At 42.6% G+C, this 26,374-nt stretch overlaps 1 protein-coding gene across 1 annotated transcript in view; it reads right to left on the minus strand.

Moving 5' to 3' along the window:
* JAKMIP1 (janus kinase and microtubule interacting protein 1) overlaps window positions 1-26,374 on the minus strand; it is a 260,911-nt gene that overhangs the window by 224,495 nt on the left and 10,042 nt on the right. Inside the window, exons 2-3 of the mRNA XM_065404580.1 lie at window positions 21,497-21,641; window positions 21,211-21,320 (exon numbers count right to left, since the gene is read on the minus strand). The gene's annotated coding sequence lies outside the window, so the exon portion shown is untranslated. The remainder of the gene's footprint in view (window positions 1-21,210; window positions 21,321-21,496; window positions 21,642-26,374) is intronic.

Below are 26,374 nucleotides of genomic sequence, written 5' to 3' on the forward strand. Positions count from 1 at the left end.
TATATTTTCACAACATGCAATACCAAATATATTTGTTAATAAAAGTATATTTTTCTCTTTCTTTTGAGGAGAAAAAAGAAAAACCACACACACACACACATATATTAATATTCTGGGATAAATACAATCCTGTTGGCACCTCCTGTAACTTCAACAGAGCTACACCAGGAACAAATTTAATCCCCTGTGATTTTGTCATTACCCATTGGCCAGGTAGTATCTATCTGTAAATTTCTATCACATCTGTTTTATAATTATACTAATTATGTATAATTGTAATCAGGAAGTCCACATTAAGTTATGTAAAACACAAATATAAAGCATGCTAAGGGACAATAAAATAAGAAGCTTTAGAACTGCCTGCTGGCAGTGTCCTTCCATTACCATTAAAAGACATAATATAATATAAGGCTCATCAGCATTTCTATTTCATATTCTGTTTCCTCTATAACACACTGAGATGACAGAAGCCCCAGATCAAGTGTTCATTAAAAAACAGATTACATAATCTTCTGATTATATACATGCATATTTAATATTATATATGTATATATTTAATTTCATTTAAGAGAAATTTAAGGAAGAGAGGTCAAAACACATGTTGGCCTGTCCTTGATAGTGCCATAGTTTCTAAATAATATATGGAGATATACCTATCTCATAGAACTTGAAGGGACCTTGCAAGGTCATCAAGTCAAGTCCAGCCCCCTATCTTCACTAGTAGGACCAAGTACTGATTTTGCCCCAGATTCCTAAGTGGCCCCCTCAAGGACTGAGCTCACAACCCTGGGTTTAGCAGGCTAATGCTCAAACCACTGAGCTATCCCTCCTTTAATCCCATTCCTCCCTACCTACAAAAGATGAAAATCTAACAGCTCTACCTCCATAAACTAGCCACACAAAAAACTGTAAAATGTGCAGTTACACTTGTGCATATGCTCCATAAACACAAAAGGGAAAAGCCACACATTTAGGCTGACTTGGTCAGTAGTAATGTGTACTATATTTTCCCTTGGACTGTGGAGGAAGGAGGAAAACAATCCGTCAGAAAGTATCTACCCCACCGGCCTTGGCTTCTCTGTCATCTTCTAGATCACGAGCCCGGACGCCATGAAATACCTACAGCGAGGACTTCAGAGAGTAAAAAGGGAAAATGAGATGGGAGAAGCATGCCATTGAGCAGGCTTTTCCCTGTTCCTTTCCTGTCCCCTCATATGTTCTCCCAAATAATAGGCGAAAGGAAGTATTATATCATTTTACAGGTGGGGAATTGAGGCAGAGATTAAGTGACTTGCCTAAGGTCACACAGGCAGTCTATGAAAGAATCAGGAAATGAACCCAGGTCTCTCAAGTGCCAGTCCAGTGAATCATAGAAGATTAGAGTTGGAAGAGACCTCAGGAGGTCATCTAGTCCAACCCCCTGCTCAAAGCAGGACCAACCCCAACTAAAACATCCCAGCCAGGGCTTTGTCAAGTCAGGCCTTAAAAACCTCTAAGGATGGAGATTCCACAATGTCCCCAGGTAACCCATTCCAGTGCTTCACCACCCTCCTAGTGAAATAGTTTTTCCTAATATCCAACCTAGACCTACCCCACTGAAACTTAAAACCATTACTCCTTGTTCTGTCATCTGCCACCACTGAGAACAGCCTAGGTCCATCCTCTCTGGAACCCCCCTTCAGGTAAATTGAAGGCTGCTATCAAATCCCCCCTCACTCTTCTCTTCTGCGCAGACTAAATAAGCTCAGTTCCCTCAGCCTCTCCTCATGAGTTATGTTCCCGAACCCCCTAATCATTTTTCGTTGCCCTCCACTGGACTCTCTCCAATTTGTCCACATCCTTTCTGTAGTGGGGGGGTCCAAAACTGGATGCAATACTCCAGATGTTGCCTCACCAGTGCCAAATAGAGGGGAATAATCACTTCCCTCGATCTGCTGGCAATGCTCCTACTAATGCATGCCATTAGCCTTCTTGGCAACAAGGGCACACTGTTCACTTATGTCGAGCTTCTTGTCCACTATAATCCTCAGGTCCTTTTCTGAAGAACTGCCGCTTAGCCAGTCGGTCCCCAGCCTGTAGCAGTGCATGGGATTCTTCCGTCCTAAGTGCAGGACTCTGCACTTGTCCTTGTTGAACATCATCAGATTTCTTTTGGCCCAATCCTCCAATTTGTCTAGGTCACTCTGGACCCTCTCCCTACCCTCCAGCATATCTACCTCTCCCACCAGTTTAGTGTCATCTGCGAATTTGCAGAGGGTGCAATCCATCCCATCATCCAGATCATTAATAAAGACGTTGAACAAAATCGGCCCCAGGATCGACCCCTGGGGCACTCCGCTTGATACCGGCTGCCAACTAGACATCGAGCCATTGATCACAACCCGTTGAGCCCGACAATCTAGCCAGCTTTCTATCCACCTTATAGTCCATTCATCCAGCCCATACTTCTTTAACTTGCTGGCAAGAATACTGTGGGAGATCGTATCAAAAGCTTTGCTAAAGTCAAGGTATATCACATCCACTACTTTCCCCATATCCACAGAACCAGTTATCTCACAGTGCCTTAATCACAAAGCCACCTTTTTCTCAAAGTAATTCATTCTTCCAATAAAGTAAATTGGAAAGGACATAAGAATCTGTTTCCTAGTTCGGGGTTTTCTTAACTTCAAACTCATCTGTGAACTCTTGGGGTCCAAGTGTTCTCCCTCAAAACACAGCTAGTACTGTATCCAACTGTGGGATAGAATTTTCCCTCTGCACAAAGGACAAGACTAGCTTACCAGGAAGGTTTGAACACAGAAAAGACAAAGTAGTCAGAAATGCAATATGTTGACAACTACACACAAGAGACCAAGGCCAATACATAAAAGCCTGAGAGAAAGGTATTCCAAGGCCCTTGCATTTTTACATTTTAGTTTTGCGGTCAACCCTAATGGAACATTTAGAAAGCCGCACAAATTTCCCAGCAGTGTTAATAAATGTATCCACTATCCTGAAGAAATAAAGGAAAGGCTTTTATAAAGAGATTATTAATATTATTACGTAATTTACAAGGTCCTTGTCCTCTCCAAAAGCACTTTACAAAAATCATAATATTAAGTGTAACTTAGAGATTTTTAGAAGACAGTCGCTACAGAAGTCCAAAGGGCTTTACAAATGTCATTTTAGCTTCACTACATTCTAGTATTATATCCATTTTAAAAATTAAAAATACAGAGGCACACAGAAGTTAAAATACACTTAGACAGCAGATGCAGAAAAAAATCCTCACGATTTCCAACTCCCAGTCCTCCAATTTAATCACTAGATCACATGTCCACTTGCAAAACAGAATCTACCTATACCTTTAATAATACCACTAAGCTTGATTCTTGTAACCATCAATTTTTGCAATATTGCTTCTTTTCATTTTTTTTCTAAGTTGTGTCCTTATATAAGTAGTCCATTCCTCTTAGTCAGATATTCTTTGATAACTTCCATTAACATTAAATGGGCTTGGAAGCAGAATAGAAATGTCTCTGATGAGTTCCCATTTTAATACTTAAAAACCACTGTTTTATTTGGCTTTAAAACTCCACTTTTAAAAATATCCTGAACACAGAGTGATGCATAAGAAGTTACATGCAATATTACATATATCTCCTCTCATCACAGCCTTTGCTATGGACTATTGTATGCAGTTTCATCTGGGTATTCCATAGTATGCAACACTTTTTTGGTATACTTCTCAGAGTCTAAAATTTAGGATGGCTATTTTTTTTTCTATTTCTGAAAACAGCAGCAAATTATTGTGGCCAGTTGGGAGAAGACTTCTGGGGCATTATTTAGGACATAAAATAGGTAGTTATTGCATCGCAATTTAATCATCATTATGCACCTCTGGCAATGACCCAGTCTAATCCTACTACATAGCAATAATATAACATTTTTCATCTTCAAAGAGTTTTACAGACATAAAACTCTCCTTAAATAAGTGGATCACACAAGTTGGCTCTTTTGTAGGAGAACAAGAGGCTGCAACTGCATATGCTGTGCTTACAGGTGTTCTTCATATATGGTGGGCAATTTAAAAACTGGGTTGCAATTGGAACTGTGATATCTAAAGAGCAACCAGTCACAAGTTGTAAATACTCTGGGGAAAGCAGAACACACCTCATTGGTCACATGTACTTCAGACAGTACAGATAGAGAGGATAATCCCACCCTTTGACATAGAAGAAGCCCATTGCTTTGTGGTCAACATCACATTTCATATACACCTCCTTCATTCAGATCTCTAAAAGCTAACCTTCAAACTCTAAACTGCAGATCTTTGCTCAATAGCACCACTTACACAACACACATACACCCTGCCCCATTCCCCCTCCTTTGCGCCACCACGAACTAGCATTTCATCTTATTTACATATTTGTGATTGGGGAGGGAATGGTGAAAAATAAATATCCTCTAGACTTGAACAAAGTAAGACATACAAACCACTTTTATAGACACATATCAGCAAGCTATCTATGATGCTGTTCATCTCATACAATAAATTACCCTGGTCTATAGAGGATGCCAAATGAATTGAACAATTGCTGACAACATAAGGACAAAGGTGTCTCTCCGTAATGGCACTGCACCTACCTCTTGCAAGCACCCCCTTCTGGTCAGGTGTCTCTGCAGTCTTTCAGTTCTGGTGACCCTAGTCAGTGGTTTCCCAAGCATTTTTTCAGTGACTCAGCCCTCTGGCCGAGACTCACACATAATCTGTATGTGAATCAGAAGACACCCCTTCCAGGATATACAGTCCACAAAGGGCCTATCTCAGTACCCTTCTGTTGGGGTCTCTCTAGCTCTCCCTGGGCTCACTCTTTAAGTAGTTTCATCCCTGGTATGGGGCCATATCCCTAGGGCTTCCTCCATGGAGATACTATCTTCCTGCAGCCCTCCCAAGGCTCAGTCCTTACTCAGTCCCAGCAGCCAGTCAGGTTCTCTCTTGCTCCCCCAGTCGCTGCCTACACTGAGCTGTCCATGATCCTGCTGCTCTTTCCGCCAGCCAGTAACACCAACCTCTCCCTTCCAGCTCCGAGCAACAACTAACTGACTGGCTCTGCTGCTCCTTTTTATATGCCCCTCCTGGCCCCTGATTGGCCATTCCTGCAGCCTCTCTGATTGTCTGCTTCTCCTGCAGCCACTCTAGGCCATTTGGAGGACTTCTCTTCTGTTCCTCTCTGGGACTGGGTATGGCAGGAACCTGAGGCCTCCACTAGGGGTGCTCTGGGACTAGTCCACCCCATCACAGTCTCATACAAAGATCATGTGCAAAAGATCATTTCTAAGAGTACTGGGGTTGGCATTCCAGAATGATCACAGCACGCTATAATCTCTCTCAATTTAGATCAAATTTGAAAATGTAATGCAAATTGTTCCTGAGCAATTTTGCAGGCAACACACCTGATACAGAAACTGGGAGAGTCACTTATTGTCTTCACTTAAAATCTGGTGCATGTGCATGGCTTAGATTGTGGCATTTGAACAGATCATTCATACTTGAAACAGCACTCAGTAGCTTTACAAATACAGGCAATAAGCCAAACTTGACATTCTGGATAACAGAAATAAAAAAAGGCTTCAGGGAGACTCAGTGACTCAACTTTTGGGATATTTGGCATCTTAGTTAAACCCCCAGTTGCTGGAGATAAGTGATTATCTGAGAATCTCAGCTTTCACTTTGGGGAAGAAAAGGTTCTAGTCCTTATACTTGGGGAGATAAACTAGAAGATATGACCCAAGTTTGCCCTAAACACCCAGAAACCAAATGAAAAGAACCCCAATTTTTTCTAATTTCATAATTTTTAAGCCAGTTTGGGACTTCCCTTGCTTCTCAAATCCCCACTATAGCCACCACTACTATATTTCCAACCCAATTATAGATACAGTAGGAGACCCCTTCTATATAATCTGGAACACTTTAAAATTCCAGCTCTCTGATCCTGCTTCCTTTCCTCCCCCTATCCTCACATTTCTTCCTCCACCTCAGTATAAGCATTATGCTTTGGTTCTTTTATTGCTTGCCTAGATTTGTCTTTACTATTGTTCCATAGTAACTCGTATTCTCCTACACCACATATCTGGATATATTTTGCAACACCTCCTACCAGTATCCTGGAATCAGCTCTTTAAAGGCCTAAGGAAAGCTACAATTACTTTTTTTCTAAATGCCCTGGATGGTTCAGGGGAAAGGGAAGAAATTGATATATGGGCCTTTCTAGTGTACTAATGATAACCTTGTTAGGTGCTTCTTCTTAGTGTATGCACAACATGCCTCAGGTGGCACATGACCAGGATTCATCACTGTATTTGGTCCACTGGTTGGATCATTAGCTTCCCCGGCCCGGGCCAGGTACTGCTACTATGATGCTAAGTATCATATAAATGCATAGAGAAATTCTAAAAACTTCAGAGTCACCCCTTGAGTTTTACTCCTGAGTTTATTCTATGCGCATTCATTTACTTCTGCTGACTCAGCAAAATCAAATAGCAAGGAGTACTGTTTATGTGTTACTTTCAGGCATTTCAAAGACTCATTATGGTATTATCTCTGGATGTTCAGGATACAGAAAAAACATTTAAAATGTTAATGGTGATGAGTAGAAAGGCTTTTCTAAATCTTTTAATTTAATTCATTTTCATAGACAATATCTATCAAGACCTGCATTTGTTCTCTGCTTTGAACAGTCCATTTATTAAAGATGGCTAGAACTTTCTTAGCACTGAACACTTAACAAATTTTGCAAGTAGTTTCCAAGAGAAAGATACCAATACATGACTAAGTATCCAAATAAAAAATAGAAGTTCTGAAGTGCACTTCACTGGGCTTCCCTAACAAAATGAACACCACACAGCAGCATATATGTCTGACTTTTACACCATAATTACTGAGGATAATTGATTAAAGGTGTTAATTATTTCCAAACGTTTCTAGCTTTGCTCTTTCCATATTTTCTCCTACCCGATCAGGGATTCAACTGGTTAAAAGTATGACAGGGTAACTGCAAAGGTTTTAGAATTGCTGTAATCACAAATAAACCTGCTGAAATCCTGAGAAGCATCCTGGTTTATCATCAGAGAGCCTACATCCAATCACATTAAGACTACTGATGTGCCATGGAAGCAGCAATTCTCTCAGGCAAAGAAAGGCATGAACAATTTTATTGGTATGCTAAAAATATTCATAAAGTATTCAGGGCTGGGAGATGCACTTCATGGGTCTTAGCATTTATTATCACCACACGCATCCAACCGCTTCTAACTCTTAGAAATAATGAACTACAGTATTGCAAGTGGAAAATTATATCAATAATGTAGTCATTACCATACAAGTAGCATACATCATTCCATGGTAACCCATTCTCACTCACCAGCTGTATGCAAGTTGATTGGAATAGGATGACCCCAAACTCACTTTTTTCCTTTTAAGTAGTCCAATATTAAATATTTTGATTAAAATATACTTGTATTATAACCTTTTTTAAACCTAGAAACTAATTCAAAGCTATAGGAGCTATATTGTGATATCACTAAATATCTTGGCTGGGATAAATATTGTATAGTTTAATTCAAAGAGAAGACGCATTATAAAAGATAACATCTAGTGGTAGAAGTTCTAGCAGATCAGTTCAGAACTACAATACAGCATTTTGGGAAAGTCCTTTAACGTAATACCAAAAACTGAATGCTTCTTATAGGACTGTATTTTACAGTAGAGGAGAAAGTGGCAGGACAACATCAGCAATGATGATATTTGTAGCCAAACCCAGAAACCACCTCTCTCAGCACTGGTTTGGTTCCATCAGCTTTCTTGGTATGGACACCTTATGAGGATGGAAGACCAACAAATTATAAAGCATGTTTACCAAGGAATGTCACTACATGGCCAGCAATCACATGGTCACCCAAAAATATGGTGGCATGATAACAGTACCAATGATGGACATAATCTGAATATCCAGTCAGTCAGTCTTTAAGACTTAACTAGAGATTCATCCGGTAGCACTTGATCTGCAAGGAAGCTACTTCCCCTTGAGATTTGCCATGAGAATGATGAGATAGAAAACCTGAAATCCTGGGTGAAACTTCCAAAGAGAACTTAATTACATATTATATTGGCAGTTAATCTTCAAAAGGGATATAGCCAACTTTAAAAAAAATTAAACCAGATTCTTTTTAGCTTACTATTATTACAAGTGATATCTATGGTTACTGTATGTGAAAGAAGCCAAGGAGGAAAAATAATTCTACTTTTTCCATCTGACAAAAAATACCTTCCACGGTTTTGAAGCTGCAGAAATTGCTGATTGATATGTTGAATCAAGGGCTCATAAAAGGCACAAATCCCAGGGGAAGGGAAATCCCCCTTTGTCAAGCTGTCTAGAGCAGTGGTTCTCAAAGCCAGTCCACCGCTACTTCAGGGAAAGCCCCTGGCGGGCCGGTTTACCTGCCGCGTCCGCAGGTTCAGCCGAACGCGGCTCCCACTGGCCGCGGTTCACCGCCCCGGCCAATGGGGGCTGGGGGAAGGGCGGCCAGCACATCCCTCGGCCCGCGCCACTTCCCGCAGCTCCCACTGGCCTGGAGCGGCGAACCATGGCCAGTGGGAGCCGCGATCGGCCGAACCTGCGGACGAGGCAAGTAAACCGGCCCGGCCCGCCAGGTGGCTTACCCTGAACAAGCGGCGGACCGGCTTTGAGAACCACTGGTCTAGAGTAGCTCAGGAGCATGACTGCCAACTCAGAGGAGACTGTTAAGAAACAGGGCACAAACCCCAAATAGTGTGTTCTATACTTAGATTTCACCAATCAAGTATCAAGTGTGAACTCCTCAAGCACTATAACAGCCTTATGATGGAGTCACAGACAGTCCCCTTGGGCACTCCAGTCTATCTTGCCACCCTGACTAGCCTGCCTTTGTGATTTTTGGTGTAAAGGAACATCTATCACAACAATATTCAGGTTACTCCCAGTCCCAAACGACCAGGCACTTTCCCAGGTCAACTGCACCTCAGATCACACACGAAAGGTAATGCTTGTAGCCAATCCTATAATAAACTAACTAAAGATTTATTAACTAAGAAAAGGAAACGAGAGTTATTTACAAGGTTAACAAAAGTAAACATACACACACACAAATGAGTTACAGTCTTAGGCTCCAAAAAGTAATAGAAGCTGCTGTAATGTACAAGTTCTACATATCCTTTAAGGCTAACAATCTAAGCAGTTTGTGGGTCCCTTGCTTATGCTTAGAAATATTGCTTTTTTCAAATTCCAGGCAGCATAGTGATGACAATTTCTTCTTGGCAGGTATTTTTACTCCCTTGTGCCAGAGATCAAGATGTAATGTGATGAGCGTTTGTGCCTGTTCCCTCTACAGGGGTCTGGTGAAAACAATCAACAAGTCATTTGTCCACTGACGTACCACAACAACCTTTTTTTGTTGGGCAGAAGATGACACTTCTTGTGGTAAACTAGTATTTCACACTCGGTAATGCTCCTCTCCTGACTGTGGGGTTTTACAGTTTTAGCAACACTTTTATAGTTACAGAGCAAACACAAACACATAATACAGATATTATAAGATTAATACATGCAGCATCTTACAGTCATTTAATACAGACTAAACACATTCTTATCAATGTAACATCTATTGTAACAATGCTAACACAGGTGAGCCTGACCGGTTTCCAGCTATGCATTCGTCAGTGTCCAACAAGGCCTACGGGCCTTGGCATGAGCTGGTATCTGGTCTGCCAGCATCACACATACCACCACTGAAAATCAGGCTCTCTGAATATACTTAGTTTCTTTCAAACAGAGGTGAGAAGAGGAAAAAAAACTCTCATTGACTTGTATAGCGGCAGGATCTCACCCTTTAAGTGGCAAGATAATGTGGTTGTAAAAAAAAAAAAAAAAAAATTATTGGCAGTAGGATGAGGGGTTTGGGATGCAGAAAGGGACTCCGGGTATGGGGGGACTCAGGGCTGAGGCAGGGGATTGGGGCACGGGCTTACCTCGGGCAGCTCCCGGTCAGCGGCACAGTGAGGGTGCTAAGGCAGGGTTTCGGCCTGTCCTGGCACCGTGGACCGCGCTGCGCCCCGGAAGCGGCCAGCAGCAGGTCCGGCTCCTAAGCGGAGGCATGCAAGTGGCTCTGTGCAGCTCTTGCCCACAGGCACTGCCCTCCCCAGCTCCCATTGGCCGGTTCCCAGCCAGTGGGAGTGCGGAGCCAGTGCTCGGGGAAGGGGCAGCACATGGAGCCCCGTGGCCCCTCCCGCCTAGGAGCCAGACTTGCTGCTGGCCACTTCCGGGGCCCAGCACGGTGTCAGAACAGGTAGAGACTAGCCTGCATTAGCTGGGCAGCACCGCCGATGGGACTTTTAAAGGCCCGGTCAGCAGCGCTGACCAGAGCCGCCACGACCCAGTACTGAGTCGTGACCCACAGTTTAAAAACCACTGGTCTACATCACAATACAATTATCACAAATGGAATTCTTGCTGCATCTCAGAGTAGTCAAGGACATGAATGATCATTGAACTACTCATGGTTAGAAGTGATCCCTTGAAAATAAGGAAGAGGAACAGTAGCAGTGTGTTATAGGGACAACTGCATCTTTCACGAGCACCCAAATTCACTACAAAATAAAACTATATTTAAAAAGATAGAAACAGATGGATTATGGGTCCAATCCAACTCCCATGGACATCAACAGGAATGGAGTCTCTCACCAGAATATAAGAACTGTCATACTGGGTCAAATTAATGGCCCATCTAACCCATTATCCTGTCTCTGACAGTGGCCTCTTCCAGAACTTCAGTGTGAGTGTACTGAACAATACAGTTGTTGTGATCCACACCTATCTTCCCCGCCCCCCACAGTTTCTGACAGAGGTTATGGGTCACCCCAAGCATGGGATTGCATCCCTGACTATCTTAGCTAACAACCACTGAAGGACATATCCTCCATTAACTCATCAAGGGGTTTTTTAAACCCTATTACACTTTTGGTCATAACAACAACAAGTTCCACTATATCCTTTTGGAAATCGGGCAACCAGAAGTGGACACAGTATTCAAGATGTGGGTGCACCATGGATTTATATAGTAACATTATACTATATTGTATATATATTGGGCTCTTTTGACTGGGGCAATCTTACTCAATACAAGATAGACATGGATTGGTAATCATTAAAAACTCAAAACTTGCCTCAAGTTGCCACAAAGTGACATCTAAGATTCACTCAAGATTAAGTATGGTAACTACTAGTAAATCAGTTTTTAAATAGCAACAGAGAGTCCTGTGGCACCTTTAAGACTAACAGATGTATTGGAGCATAAGCTTTCGTGGGTGAATCCCCACTTTGTCAGAAATGGTGGCTAAACATTTTCATTGTAACAGTGTTAGCATATTTCCTATTTAAATGCTTAAAAGGACTCATAGGCCTAATATAAATAGTGATGCTGAGCAATAAGTCAGGATATTTCAAAAGGTAATAAAAGAGTATTACATTAATCTGAACAATACTGTTATGTCTAAGCATTCTCCATCTCAAAATCTGACATACAGCAGGGGTTCTCAACCTTTTTCTTTCTGAGGCCCCCCCAACATGCTATAAAAACTCCACGGCCTGTCTGTGCCACAATAACTGATTTTCTGCATATAAAAGCCAGGACCGCTGTTAGGGGGTAGCAAGCAGGGCAATTGCCTGGGGCCTCATGCCACAGGGGCTCCCGCGAAGCTACAGTGCTCAGGCTTCGGCTTCAGCCCCGGGTGGTGGGGCTCAGGGCCCTGGCTTCAGCCCCATGTGGCATGGCTTCAGCTTTCTACCCTGGGCCACAGTGAGTCTAAGGCTGCCCCTGCTTGGCAGCTCCCCTGAAACCTGCTCACAGCCCCCCAGGGGACCCCAGACCCCTAGTTTAGAACCAATGATGTACAGCATCAGTCCCACTTGTATCTTCCAACACTGATGCCTATATGTACAGCTGCATCTAGCAATAATCAAGGATGAAAGAACTCAGACACGTCCCAACTCAATATACATCAATATACATTTCCCATAATCACTGAGACACAACCCAACATGCAGCAAAAAGTCAGATCAACATTTTAAGCATCTCTAAGGGTATGTCTACACTACGAGAGTACTTCGATTTTAGTTAATTCGACTATGTGGAATCGATATTACAAAGTCGAACGTGTGTGTCCACACTAAGGACAGTAATTCGACTTTGTGAGACTTTGTGAGTCCACACTAACGGGGCAAGCGTCGACATTGGAAGCGGTGCACTGTGGGCAGCTATCCCACAGTTCCCGCAGTCCCCGCTGCCCATTGGAATTCTGGGTCGAGCCCCAAATGCCTTCTGGGTAAAAAAATGTGTCGAGGGTGCTTTTGGGTGCCTGTCGTCATCCGTCCGTCACTCCCGCCCTCCCTCCCTCCCTGAAAGCGCCGGCGGGAAATCAGTTCGCGCACTTTTCTGATTACTGACAGCGCGGACGCCACAGCAGTGCGAGCATGGATCCCGCTGCGACCATCGCTGCAGTTGTGGCAGTTCTCAACGCCTCGCAGCTTCTCATCCACCTTTACCAGAGGCAGCTGCAGAGAAATCAGGAGAGGAGGCTACGGCACCACCGTGACGGCATGAAGTCGGACACTAGCTCCGACCTCTCAGAAAACATGAGACCCAGCGCCCAGGACATCTCGGTGTCACTGGGTCTTGTGGATACTGTGGAACGGCGATTCTGGGCCCTGAAAACAAGCACGGACTGGTGGGACCGCATAGTGCTGCAGGTCTGGGATGAATCCCAGTGGCTGCGCAACTTTCGCATGCGGAAGGGGACTTTCCTCGAACTGTGTGAGTTGCTGTCACCTGCCCTGAAGCGCCAGGACACCCGGATGCGAGCAGCTCTGACTGTCCAGAAGCGAGTGGCCATAGCCCTCTGGAAGCTTGCAACGCCAGACAGCTACCGGTCAGTCGCGAACCACTTTGGTGTGGGCAAGTCTACCATGGGGGTTGCTGTCATGCAAGTAGCCAAGGCAATCGTCAAGGTACTGCTATCAAAGGTAGTGACCCTGGGAAACGTGGAGCTCATCATAGATGGCTTTGCCGAGATGGGATTCCCAAACTGCGGTGGGGCTATAGATGGGACTCACATCCCTATCCTGGGACCGGACCACCAGGCCAGCCAGTACATAAACAGAAAGGGATACTTTTCCATGGTGCTGCAAGCACTGGTGGACCATCGGGGACGTTTTACAAATATCAACGTTGGATGGCCTGGCAAGGTTCATGCCGCTCGGGTTTTCAGGAACTCTGGTCTGTTTAGACGGCTGCAGGAAGGTCTTTACTTCCCGGACCACAAAGTAACTGTTGGGGATGTGGAGATGCCTACAGTGATCCTCGGGGACCCTGCATACCCGCTAATGCCCTGGCTCATGAAGCCCTACACTGGCGCACTGGACTCAGGGAAAGAACTCTTCAACTACCGGCTCAGCAAGTGCAGAATGGTGGTGGAGTGTGCTTTTGGCCGTCTCAAGGGGAGATGGAGAAGCTTACTCACTCGCTGTGATCTCAGCTAAACCAATATCCCCATTGTGATAGCTGCTTGCTGTGTGCTCCACAATCTGTGTGAGAGCAAGGGGGAGACCTTTATGGTGGGGTGGGAGGTTGAGGCAAATAGCCTGGCTTCTGATTACGCCCAGCCAGACAGCCGGGCGATTAGAAGATCCCAGCGGGACGCGCTATGCATCAGGGAGGCTTTGAAAGCCAGGTTCCTGACTGAGCAGGGTCTCCAGTGACTGTTTAGTTTGTGGACACAGATGCTGAACCTGCCCCCGTTTCTTTACACAGTTACTGTTCACTATCCTTCCAAGTTACATACCCCCTTCACCACCTTCCCAACAAATAAAATCTGTTCCGTTTTGTTAATGAACAAGGTTCTCTTTCTTACTGTTTTCGCGGGAATGTTTTAAACCGGGGACGCAGACTGTGGCGGGGGGCGGGTTTAGTGTTTTGATGCAAATGATGCTTCTAAACTCCTGGAATGACAGGCTCCGCAGTGCTGGATTGGTTGTTTCAACGGAGCCTGCCAGCAGTCCTGGGCGGGACTGCGTGTATGTGTCGGCCAAGTGACTTTCTGGCAGGGGGCGGAGGGTTACAGACCCCCTGCTGCGTGGCTCTGTGATCCAGGATAAGGACCGCGGCATAAGATCTCTAACTGCCCTCCCCCGCCACAAAGTCACAGATCAACCCCCCCGCACCCCAGAACATGAAAACCGCCTCCCAGACTGACCAGGGTAACTGTTGACTGCACTGTGTATGTGTCCTGATGCTGGACCTGCCCCCGCCTCTGTAGCCTGCTAAAGGTGACTGTCCTGTCCAAGTAACAAACCCCTTCCCCCCCTTCAGACAGAATCCCCTCTAAAAGACACTCTCGGAAACAGTACTTAACAGAAACAGATGTTTTATTATGAACCGCACATGAAAAGGGGTGGGGGAGGAAACTTGGACGGGGGCTTGTGTGAGATGGGTAGGAAAGGACTTTTCAAACTTTGTGCAACGAGAGCCTTCTATTGCTGCAGCACTGTGCAGGGGCTGACTGAAAGTTTCAACGGCCCTTGCCGCCCCTCCTTCTTTGGACTTTTGGTGAGGGGGGTGTGGGACTTGGTGGCGGGGGAGGGCGGTTAGAGATAGACAGCAGCAGGGCTCTGTCCTCCTGCCTCCGGTCTTGCAGAACATCCACTAGGCACCGGAGCGTCTCCGTTTGCTCCCTCATTAGTCCAAGCAGGGTTTGAGTAGCCTGCTGGTCCTCCTGGCGCCACCTCTCCTCCCGTTCCATGACTGCTCGGTGCATTTGTGACAAGTTCTCCCTCCACTGTGTCGTCTGGGCTGCCTGCTCTCGTGAGCAGTCCATAAGTTCATAAAACATGTCCTCACGCGTCTTCTTCTTCCTTCTCCTAATCTGCGCTAGCCTCTGGGAGTGTGATGCCAGGCTGGGTTGGGAGACAGTCACAGATGTGTCTGTGGGAATGGGAAAAAGGGAGTGAATTCCTGAGACAGATAAATGAAGTTGCTAACAAAGAACATAGTCTTTCTCTGTGAACAACACCATGCACTGGACCTTTCACATGCGCACTCAGGACAAGGTCGAATTTTCGGCCCTCGCCTTCAGTGCCTGGGGTCTTGCAGTTGCGATCAGAGAAGCGTGGCAGGACACCTCTACTTTTGTTGCAGGAAAACATGGTAAGCCGTAGACTTGTGGCAGCTTAAAAATGTAATAGTAGCACTGGGCTCCTTTCGCACTGAAAGCAAGGCCACTCTCTGCTGGCAGCAATCAGGGAAGCATGAGCTCTGCCCCTGTCCCACCACCTCGCGGCTGTCCCAGGGAAAGATCCCTGTATGCTGCCCCTCTGCCGCCTCCACCGCGTGGCTGTAAAGCAGTCCCAATACTAACATTCCCCTCCCTAATTTAAAGCAGGGCGTCATGTGCGACATAACGCTGATGAGGATCTCGGAGAGCGAGAGGGGACGGATGCTTCGGGAGAGCATGCAGAGGCCAGGGCCGTATGCCGCCATGCTCTGCCGCGCACTGATCCCGGACTACTTAATAGACTCATGGCGTGGGAACGTGTGTTACCACGGTGGACCGAACAAGATCACCCTGCCACGGAACCTGATGCGCATGCTTGAGCGGTACCTCCAGGAGAGCTATGCTGAGCTATCCCAGGAGGACTCTCTGTCAATTCCCGGGCATATTGACCGTCTTTTCGTTTAACTGCACTAGAAGGGACTACAGAGTGGAGCGTCCTGTGGTGGACTAATCATGAAAATCCGGACATTATTTGATTTTTTATACATAGTTGGGACTAAATAGTTGACTAAGCCAAAGAAATCATGAACACCCAATTGCTGATATAGTTAATATTCCTGTTTTGTTATAAATAAAAGTTTCTATGTTTAAATGAGTGAATGAAAACCCCATTCTTAACAATATAAATATTCCAGTTATGTTAAAAATAAATGTTTAAATGTTTAAAGCACTCACTGCTTGATCCTTCCCCTGATTCGGTGTCCGGGGTAACGGCTGTGGACGGTTGGTAGGGGATCTCGGTAAGGGTGATGAAGAGCTCCTGGCTGTCGGGGAAATCAGCGGTGCAAGCGCTGTCGACTGCCTCGTCCTCCTCATCTCCTTCCTCATCTTCCCCGTCCGCTAACATTTCCGACGAGGAACCGGCCGTGGACAATATCCCATCCTCAGAGTCCACGGTCACTGGTGGGGTAGTGGTGGCGGCCGCACCTAGGATGGAATGCAGTGCCTCGTAGAAACGTGATGTGTGGGGCTGGGATCCGGAGCGTCGGTTTGCCTCTTTGGTTTTTTGGTAGCCTTGTCTCAGCTCCTTGATTTTCACGCGGCACTGCGTTGCATCCCGGCTGTATCCTCTCTCTGCCATGGCTTTAGAGATCTTCTCGTAGATCTTTGCATTCCTTCTTTTGGAGCGCAGCTCTGAAAGCATGGACTCATCGCCCCACACAGCGATGAGATCCAAGACATCAGTCCATGCTGGGGCCCTCTTTCTATTAGATTGCACGGCCATCTCTGCTGGAGAGCTCTGCATCGTTGCCAGTGCTGCTGAGCTCTCCACGCTGTCCAAACAGAAAATGAGATTCAAACTGCCCAGACAGGAAAAGGAATTCAAATTTTCCCGGGGCTTTTCCTGTGTGGCTGGTCAGAGCATCCGAGCTCGAAGTGCTGTCCAGAGCGTCAACAGAGTGGTGCACTGTGGGATAGCTCCCGGAGCTATTACCGTAGATTTCCATCCACACCTAGCCTAATTCGATATTGCCATTTCGAATTTAGCGCTACTCCTCTCGTTTTCGAGGAGTACAGAAGTCGAATTTAAGAGAGCTCTATGTCGAACTAAATAGCTTCGTGGTGTGGACGGGTGCAGGGTTAATTCGATGTAACGGCGCTAAATTCGACATAAACTCCTAGTGTAGACCAGGCCTAAGAGAGGTTTTCCCTTCTACTGTATGAGATTATTTCTTCAAGGCAGGGACTATTTAAATAGGCAAGACAAAGATGACTGGACTAGATGACCTCTCAAGGTCCCTTCCAGTCCTATCATTCTATGAAAGGAAGTATTACCCACTTTTAACAGATGGGAAATTGAGGTACAAAAAGATTACAAAGTCAAGATTTTCAAAAGTGACTAGTTATTCTGGACACTTTTATTTTAAGATGGGCAATCTGTGTACCTTAGGTACCTTTATTTTTGGGTGCTCTGCAGAAGAGTCTGAAAAGCATGCTCCTTTAAAGTAAGTGCTAAACACTCATCCCTCTGAAAAATAAGGCTTTCGTTACAGTATCACAAGTTGGGAAACCAAAAACTGAAACACCCTAAAATCACTTTGGAAACTCTTGCCCTAAGTGACTTGCCCAGGATTACACAGGAAGAATGTGGCAGAGCAAGGAACAGAACCCAGGTCTCTCGTGCCCCTATCCAGTACCTTAACCCTAAGACCAATCCTCCTCAGAACTTCAACAGTGTGTGTAGGACTAATCATGAAATACTACAGTGTTAAACAACTGTAGTGGCCTAATCATTATATACAATTTTATAAATGGACTAGGAAAAATGATACTAGTTAATTTCAAGGTGGCATTAAAATATTGTATGAAAGAAGAATTTAGGAACTAGGAGAGATGCAATTTCTTTATACAGAAGTGAGACTAACTGCTAACAACAAAGGTTTAGATTATACACTGTTTATTAGCTTTAAATATTTGGAAGAAAATATATGATGTGGAAACATATACCTAATTCCAAAGAGGGTCTGGATCTATGTAGCCTCAAAGCCTTTGATCAACCTAACTTTTTGTGTGTTTCCTGATTATATCGTGTCCAGCAGGAATTTAACCATGTAAAAATGAAGCCTGCAAGTACATTAAAAAAACCTACATATTTATTTTTAAGGGAACAACTTAGATATGTTTCTGAAACATCTGCAGGTAGTTGTCAAGCATGATAACTGAATTTAGACTCTCATCTTAACACCCAGCATAGTATTAGTGCAATGCAATTTTATATCCTGTTTTTTTGTAAACACAAGCTCTACATAGCAAGCTAATCAAGGACATAAAAAAAATTTAACTTTAGCCAAGCTACAGATAAAGCCAAGGTTAATAAATTCTATCCAGTGCCAACCATACCCTTAATTATTAGACAGCATGGCTTAAGGAAAGCTGACAGATGGTGAATGGAAGAAAACTAGGACAAGTCCTCAAACTATTAGAATGCTTAGAAAAGACTGAGTGTCTTGCCATTCAACGGGTATTACAATAATAGCACCTTTACACACAATTTTGAGAACTGAAAACATTTCATAATATGTGAAATAGAATCAGATGCCTGTTCCCTTGAAAGAAAGAGTCACATTGATAGATTTTAATCCCTTTACTTAACCTTTAAGGAATTGAGAACTGCTACATGATTTTGCATTACATAGTTTGTATTGTCCTAATGAGTGCTCTAGGAATAATTTTACTATAGTCTCCCAAGGACTGTCACAAAAATGTGATGTGTTTCTAATGAAAGTATCCCAATGAGCAAATATTTTGTTATACACATAGTAAATAGGGTTTCCACAATTCTAGGTCATCGTATTCCATAAATTTATAACCTAACTTTTTTTAAAAATTAGTAAATAATTTCTTTTTTATCAGTTAATTTAAGATTTTGGATTAATCTAGTGCTTGATTGACTTTATGGTCTGATTGCTCTGGATGGAGCTAGGGAGTGTGCAAGCTTCTCCACACAAGCTTCACCATGTATTATGAATTCTGACCTCACTATACATCATCTCTGCTATTCTAGTCTTCAGCTGAGGCTTTCAGTCATGATTAATTGTGTGTTGATTTTTAGATGTGGACAAATATCCACTAGTAACTAGGATGACATCACTATTACCAAAGGTGAAACAGAGAGGAATTTCAAATCTTTGATGCTTGTGGTCTTCATGCATTCTCTGCTGGAAACTGACACCATATCAGGGAAATCTGATTCCTGACATAACAGAACTAAGTTGAACCCTTTAAACTCTATTAAAAGAGATGCTGTTTAACCAAAGAAAGGATTATATCTATTAGACTACCCCAGTCCAAAACCTAATGAAGTTAAAGGGAGTCTTTGATTTGACCTCAATGGGCTCTCAGTCAGGCCCCAGGATCCACCAAGACTCTTCTACTGTCTGCAGCCACATGTTTTTCTTCTTCAGCTAGTTATGTAGAAGAAGATTCCCCGCAAGCTCATGCCAAACTGAAACCTTCTAAAAACAAAGACATTGACAAGAGTGCACTAAGTTTATCTGACTAATGTGCATAATCATAACCTACAAGGCCCAATTACAGGTGCCAATAAAGGAGGTTTTGGAACAAAATTGATAAATTAAACAGTAATAAGTTACCAGGACCAGATGGTATTCAATCAAGAGTCCTGAAAGAACTCAAATATGAAATTGTAGAATTACTAACTGTGGTATGATATGTACCTTATCACTTAAATCCAGCCTCTATACCAGATGACTGGCAGACAGCTAAAGTAATGCTGATTTTTAAAAAAAGACTCCCAGCAATTACAGGCTGGTAAGCTTAACTTCAGTACCAGGCATACTGATTGAAACTACAGTATAGAATGGAATTATCAGACACATGGATGCACACGATATGTTGGGATCAAGTCAATACAGCTTTTGTAAAGGGAAATCATGCCTCAACAATCTATAAGAATTCTTTGAGAGGGTCAAAAACATATAGACTATAGATCCAGTGGATATAGTGTACTTGGACTTTCAGTAAACCTGTGTCAAGATGCCCCACCAAAGGCTCTTCAACAAAGTAGGCAGTCATGGGATAAGAGAATAGGTCCTCTCGTGGATCAGTAACTGATTAAAAGACAGGAAACAAAGTGTAGGAATAAATGGTCAGTTTTCAGAATGGAGAGAGGTAAATAGCGGGGGTCCCTCAAGGATCTGTATGGGGACCTGTGCTGATCAACATATTCATAAATTATCTGGAAAAAGGGGTAAACAGTGAGGCGGCAAATTTGCAGGCACTACAAAATTACACAAGATCGATAAATCCAAAGCTGACTGTCAAGAATTACAAAGGGATCTCACAAAACTGGGTGACTGGACAATAAAATGACAGATGAAATTCAATGTTGATAAATGAAAGTAATGCACATTGGAAAACATAAACCCAACTATATATACAAAATGATGGGGTCTAAATTAGCTGTTACTACTCAAGAAAGAGATCTTGAAGTCATTGTGGGTAGTTCTCTGAAAACATCTGCTCAACATACAGTGGCAGTCAAAAAAGCTAACAGAATGTCAGAAACCTTAAGGAAAGGGATTGATAATAAAACATAATGCCACTATATAAATCCATGGTACACCCACATCTTGAATACTGCATGCAGTTCTAGTTGCTCCATCTCAGAAAAGACGTATTAGAATTGTAAAAGATGCAGAGAAGGTGATGAAAATTGATTAGGGGCATGAAACAACTTCCAAATTAGGAGAGATTAAAAAGACTGGGACTGTTCAGTTTAGAAAAAAGTTAACTAAGGGGGGGGGGTATGACAGAGGTCTATAAAATCATGGATGGTATGGAGAAAGTTATTAAGAAAGTGTTATTTACCCCTTCACATAAACACATGACCCAAGGGTCTCCCAATGAAATTAATAAGCAGCAGGTTTAAAACAAACAAAGAATTACTTCTTCACACAATGCATAGTCAACCTGTGGAACTTGTTGCCAGGGGATGTTGCAAAGGCCAAAAGTATAAATAGGTTCAAAAAAGATTTAGATAAGTTCATGGGGATAAATCCATTAATGGCTATTAGCCAAGATGGCCAGGGATACAACCCCATACTTTGGGTTTCCCTAAGCCTTTGACTGCCAGAAGCTGGGACTGGACAACAGGAGTTGGATCGCTCAACAAACTGCCCTGTTCTGTTCATTCCCTCTGAAATATCTGGCACTGGCCACCATAGGAAGACGGGATACTGGGCTGGATGAACCATTGTTCTGACCCATGGGTTGTTCTTATGTACACCAAATGTATTAACTTCTCATTTGACAATGATGCATACTGCAGTTAAACGAATAGCCATTACCTTTTTTTTTGGCTGTAGGTCAAGACTGAACAGCTTTCGGAGATGAAGAACTTGTTTAACACCTGCCTGGATTGTGCTCTGACTGTAATTAGTATCATCAGTCTCCTACACTGTAAAAAGATATTCTAACTTGAAACATAAAACTGATAAGTGCATAGATAACACTGCTTATAAATATCTGGCAATATAAATAATGAACAAGCTATTTTGTTCCACATTATTTATATAGCATTTAGGTGTGCGTGATACTGTATGAAATATGCAGGTCAGATATCTGTCAACTTACCATCTATGGGTCCAATCCTGCTTTTGTCAACTACAAAGAGTGAAGGATCGGACACATGATTTCAATGGGAGCTCAGCAACTCTCAGGATCATGCCCATATAAATTCCGTGAGTCAGAAACTTCTTTTCTTTTGTCTCATGAGGTGCTACATAATGGAAATAAAATGGAACAAAATAACATATTTGTACTGATGAATTTTCATAATTAGTCTTATCTATGCACTTGTTAGCAGCAACTCTCAGAATCAGACCCTACGACATAGCAATGGATGCTGACTATATCAATGAAAGATCATGAGAAATGAATTGTCAGATCCACTTCTTGATCGTGCCGATTGTATTTTTATTATTAGGTATACTGAAATGAAGAGAAAGTGTCCAGTGACAAGTCTGGAGTGACCATATATCTGTGGTCAAATAGTTGCACTATATCTGAATAGCTAATGAATATTTAAATTACAAAATAAATAAATAATGTTTAATTTTGAATCCACACAAATTGGAAAAAACATATAATGAATAAAGAAGCCAGGAGCAATTTTCTCTGCACTTCACTTTTTTAAAAATTGCTATGTTTTTAAATTGCCATAAAGGTAAACAAGTCAGATAATTTGTTTGTCCAGCTAGAGTAGGGTGTCTTTGGATTGTCCACATATTAGTTTAACAGTAGAACCACAGTGCACCATATTTAACTTGACAAGATAGGGTCCCATCTATGTAATCCTGCATACTTTAGAATATTCTAATGAGTTACCGCAGCCTAAACCAGATATGCCAGGCAGCAAGACCACTGGTTTTTCTTTTTTCTAAACAACAGTGAGAACAATTTATTTGTCAAAAATTGCTGCACAATGTAAAGCGCTCTCCAGTTAAAGATTTTGATCATCAATATATTCAATACATGCATGATATTTTCTTTCTCCATTAACTCACATTTGCAACATGGGAGGTTTATTTTTCTTTGCAGTAAATTAGCCAGACTACTGCTACTAATAATACCACATAGCTTATCCATAGCACTTTTCATCAGTGAAGCCCAAAGCACTTTACAAAGGAGGTCAGTATCATTTTCCCTATTATACAGATGGGGAAATCAAGGCACAGGGAGGTGACATGAATTGCCCAAGGTCACCCAACAAACTGATTGCAGGACCAGGAACAGAAACAAGGTGCCAAGAGTACTAGTCTAGTGCTCTATCCAGGAGGCCATATTGCCTATCCCAACTAAAAGAAGAGACTTTCTGAATCGTTTAACAATGAGAATAATTAACCATCTGAATTAGTTTACCAAGGGAAGTAGTAGATTCTCCACCACTTGGGGTCTTTAAATTGAGAGTGGGTGCCTTTCTACATGTTCAATTACAAGTTATTGGACTTGATGGAGGAATTAGTGTGTGAAGTTCTACAGCCTGTGTTTTGTAGAAAATCAGATTAATTATTGTAATGGTCCCTTCTGGCCTTAAAACCTTAGAACACGAACATTCTTTCATATGAACAGCTTAGTTTCCTAAAGGAAGCACCCAGTGGGAAACATTCTTTCCAGTTTCAGGCTCTGTCATTCACCCACCAACATGGCAGATGCACAGGGCATTACAGATCACCGGAGGGAGGAGGTCAGCCTTGTGTCATTCAACAACATCTGCCAGATGATCAGGACTGACATTAATGAAACACTAAAGGGAGCTCAGTTCACTCCTTTGTGCAGAAGGACAGCTGTAGTGACAAGAGGCATATGTAAAATAGTTAGAAAAGGTAATAAAAGGGTAGTGGGAGGAAAATGAGAGTAAAACGCTCATAAACATGCATTTCAGACCCAGGCCACTTGCCACAGAACCCCTTCCAGACCCCTTGAAGACACACAGTTTGTGGGATTGGAAAGACAAGGCAGAATGCAGGAGATAGTGATATCACAGCTTGGGCTGGGAAAAGGAAGAACACCTCTAACAAAAAAAAAATTAAGAATGTGACATGATGATTGGTTTATCAGTTTCGTACATGAAGATCCATATCTAATGTTTCTGTGTTTGGTTACAGCCAAGATTGCCCGAAGCTGGGAGTGGACGACAGGGGATGGATCACTCAATGATTGCCTGTTCTGTTCATTCACTCTGAAGCACCTGGCATTGGCCACTGTCGGAAGACTGGACTAGCTGGACCATTGGTCTGACCCAGTATGGCCGTTCTTATGTTCTTAAGATATTATATCAATTTTTTTAAGTACTTTGTATGCTGCACTCTAAATAGGACATGATTCAACAGACTTGAAGGGTATGTGTTATATGGACCATCTTCGTTTACCTTAGAAGTTTCTCAGTAACAGTGGCTATTTTTCTCAACACTGTTTCTAGTGATAAATTGCTACTTTGCATCACCACAATGGGTGCTATTTTATACTGGAGATGTGCTTCACAAAAAGCAGTCAGAAAAGCGGTAACGTTCAGAGACCCAGGATTTTAAATTTCCACATCTTCTCTCGGGTCTTCTGATTCAAGTCTCTGCTGCTGCATCAGGTCAGCAGATTTCAAGAAAAGGAGAACATCAGCTACGACAGGGATGAAACGGAGACATGGAATTCTAAAAGCCAAACAAGGCCAGCAGACCATAAACATGGAATCTTGGCTTCAGATGGTAATTATTTCTCAGCAAAGCTAAGGCTATCATTCAGTGAAAAATTCTTCCACCAATGTATCCCTCTACAAACCAAATACAAAACTGCTTCAGAGGATAGATATTTTACATTTATTTTACTAAGATTTTTTATCAGAAAGAGTAGTGACTGAAGAAATAAATGGCTTCGTTTTGAAAAAATAATTAGGGCAAAAGGGGTATGGAGGAGGGGAGGAAAAGAATATATTTGGTGACTGGCAGCCTGAGCCCTAAGCTTGTTTAACTATTACATACAAACAAATCAGAGATTTGTTCTGTGATGGGAATCAGGCAGCCTGTGAATCCCATTATCTCTTCTACCATGTGGTCAATCAATCAATTAAGGTACTGCTTTTTAATCATGAATATGCAGTCCAAACACTTCTATCAGGACAATAGTCTGGGATGTGTCTCAGCACAAAGACTGTTTTTGTTAAGATTACCATACCAAGATTTCCTGAATTATATTTCAGGCATATCATAAGCACCTGGAAAGTGACAGAGAGTGTACAAGGGAATGTGTAACAGCAACACACAAAGCAAGGGGAAAACTAAATCCAACATCTCTTTTGTTAAAGAACCCATGAATATCTTTCCAGTGGTTACAAATGACCAAGCAGCACAGAGCTTGAAGGATTAGTATTTTAATTACCCTAAACTCATCAACTTGGCTTATCTCTTACTTTAACTACTACACTCTTTTCTCCATTAAATGTGGCAACACTAGATTATTTTCATTTTTCTGAAATATCAGCCAGATTAACTAACAGTTTGGTTAGTCACAAAAATAACTAAAAACAAAAGGCATCAAGTTCCATGTCTATTTTGTTTCCAACTTCTATATCAGAGTTGGTCAGTTGGCAAGTGAGGAGATGATTTTTTAAGTACCAACAATGCACATTCATGCGGGAGTAGAGGAGAGTGGTCACACACAAATAAATTCTGTCTCCTATACCCAGCCAGTGAAAATAATTCAACAAGGACCAAATTCTCAAGAGCCATTCACTTGGCGTTTTGTACGCAGCATCTCCATAGGTGTGGAGGACAGACTCCTCCCCACCTTTATAGGTACCAACATGGCCATTACTGCAGACTTTAGCCTGCACTGGCATGTGCCATCTCTCTTCTCACCCAATCCAAGACAATGGAGCCACACTGCCAGGGATGTATGAGTCCCACTTCCTGGGTGCTGCTACATAGATCCACAGCGTGCACATATGTTCTAATCCCCCTACATGGCCTCTGCACCCCAGGTCCCTGGACAGAAGAACCACAATACATTTAGAACCCAGAAGGGGTCTATCTGTGGAGCGTTTTTCCATGGAATGAAAGGTAGAAGGGTGATGGAGGCCTGATGCTAAGAGCACAGCTGAAAGCCTTGCTAGTGTGCACATTAGAGGTTTGTTATTAAAGAAAACTGTTATTACTTGGACATACACAGAGCAGATACCCTGAGAAAAGTGATACAGTTTTTAGGGTCACTTTTCTAGCTGTAACCACACTTAGAGAAATTCCATTAAACAAAGTATCAGAGGGGTAGCCGTGTTAGTCTGAATCTGTAAAAAGCAACAGAGGGTCCTGTGGCACCTTTAAGACTAACAGTTAGTCTTAAAGGTGCCACAGGACCCTCTGTTGCTCCATTAAACAAAGACATTGCATGGTATCTGTTAATTATATAATATACAACCTGATATCCTCATATACAAAGATTATATTGAATTCAGAAAGACAAAAAAAGCATGTTTGTTAACAGTAATAAAAGCTAAACGTTTAAATAAATATGAAGTTATGGCCATGTAGTATAATCTGAATACATACATATATAAATCCATATACGATTATAATAATCACATCACATAAATTCTTATAATCATTATAATTCCCCACCCTATCCCCAAACATCTATGTCACTAACTCAGACTTATAAGGACAATCTCATTGGAGGAGAAGTGGTGAAAGTGTACATTATATAACAGAGAAAACTCCGAATGCACTACATACTGGAAAAGGCTTAACTGCATTTGACACAGAAGGCTGATATTTATCATGAGTGAAGAGGAGGAGAACTGCAGTGAATGAAAAAGCAGGTTATGTAGTAGGAAATTTTTTTTACTAAAGCTACTGTGAAAATAAAAGCAGATTACCCTGGGGGGCGAGGGGGAAAGCATCTGAACAAGTTCTTTTTCTCAAAAGGAGAGCTTTATAAGTGATGGCTATAAAATGCAAAGACAAG

The sequence above is a fragment of the Emys orbicularis genome, chromosome 5 (assembly GCF_028017835.1).
Source record: "Emys orbicularis isolate rEmyOrb1 chromosome 5, rEmyOrb1.hap1, whole genome shotgun sequence".
Lineage (NCBI taxonomy): Eukaryota > Metazoa > Chordata > Testudines > Emydidae > Emys > Emys orbicularis.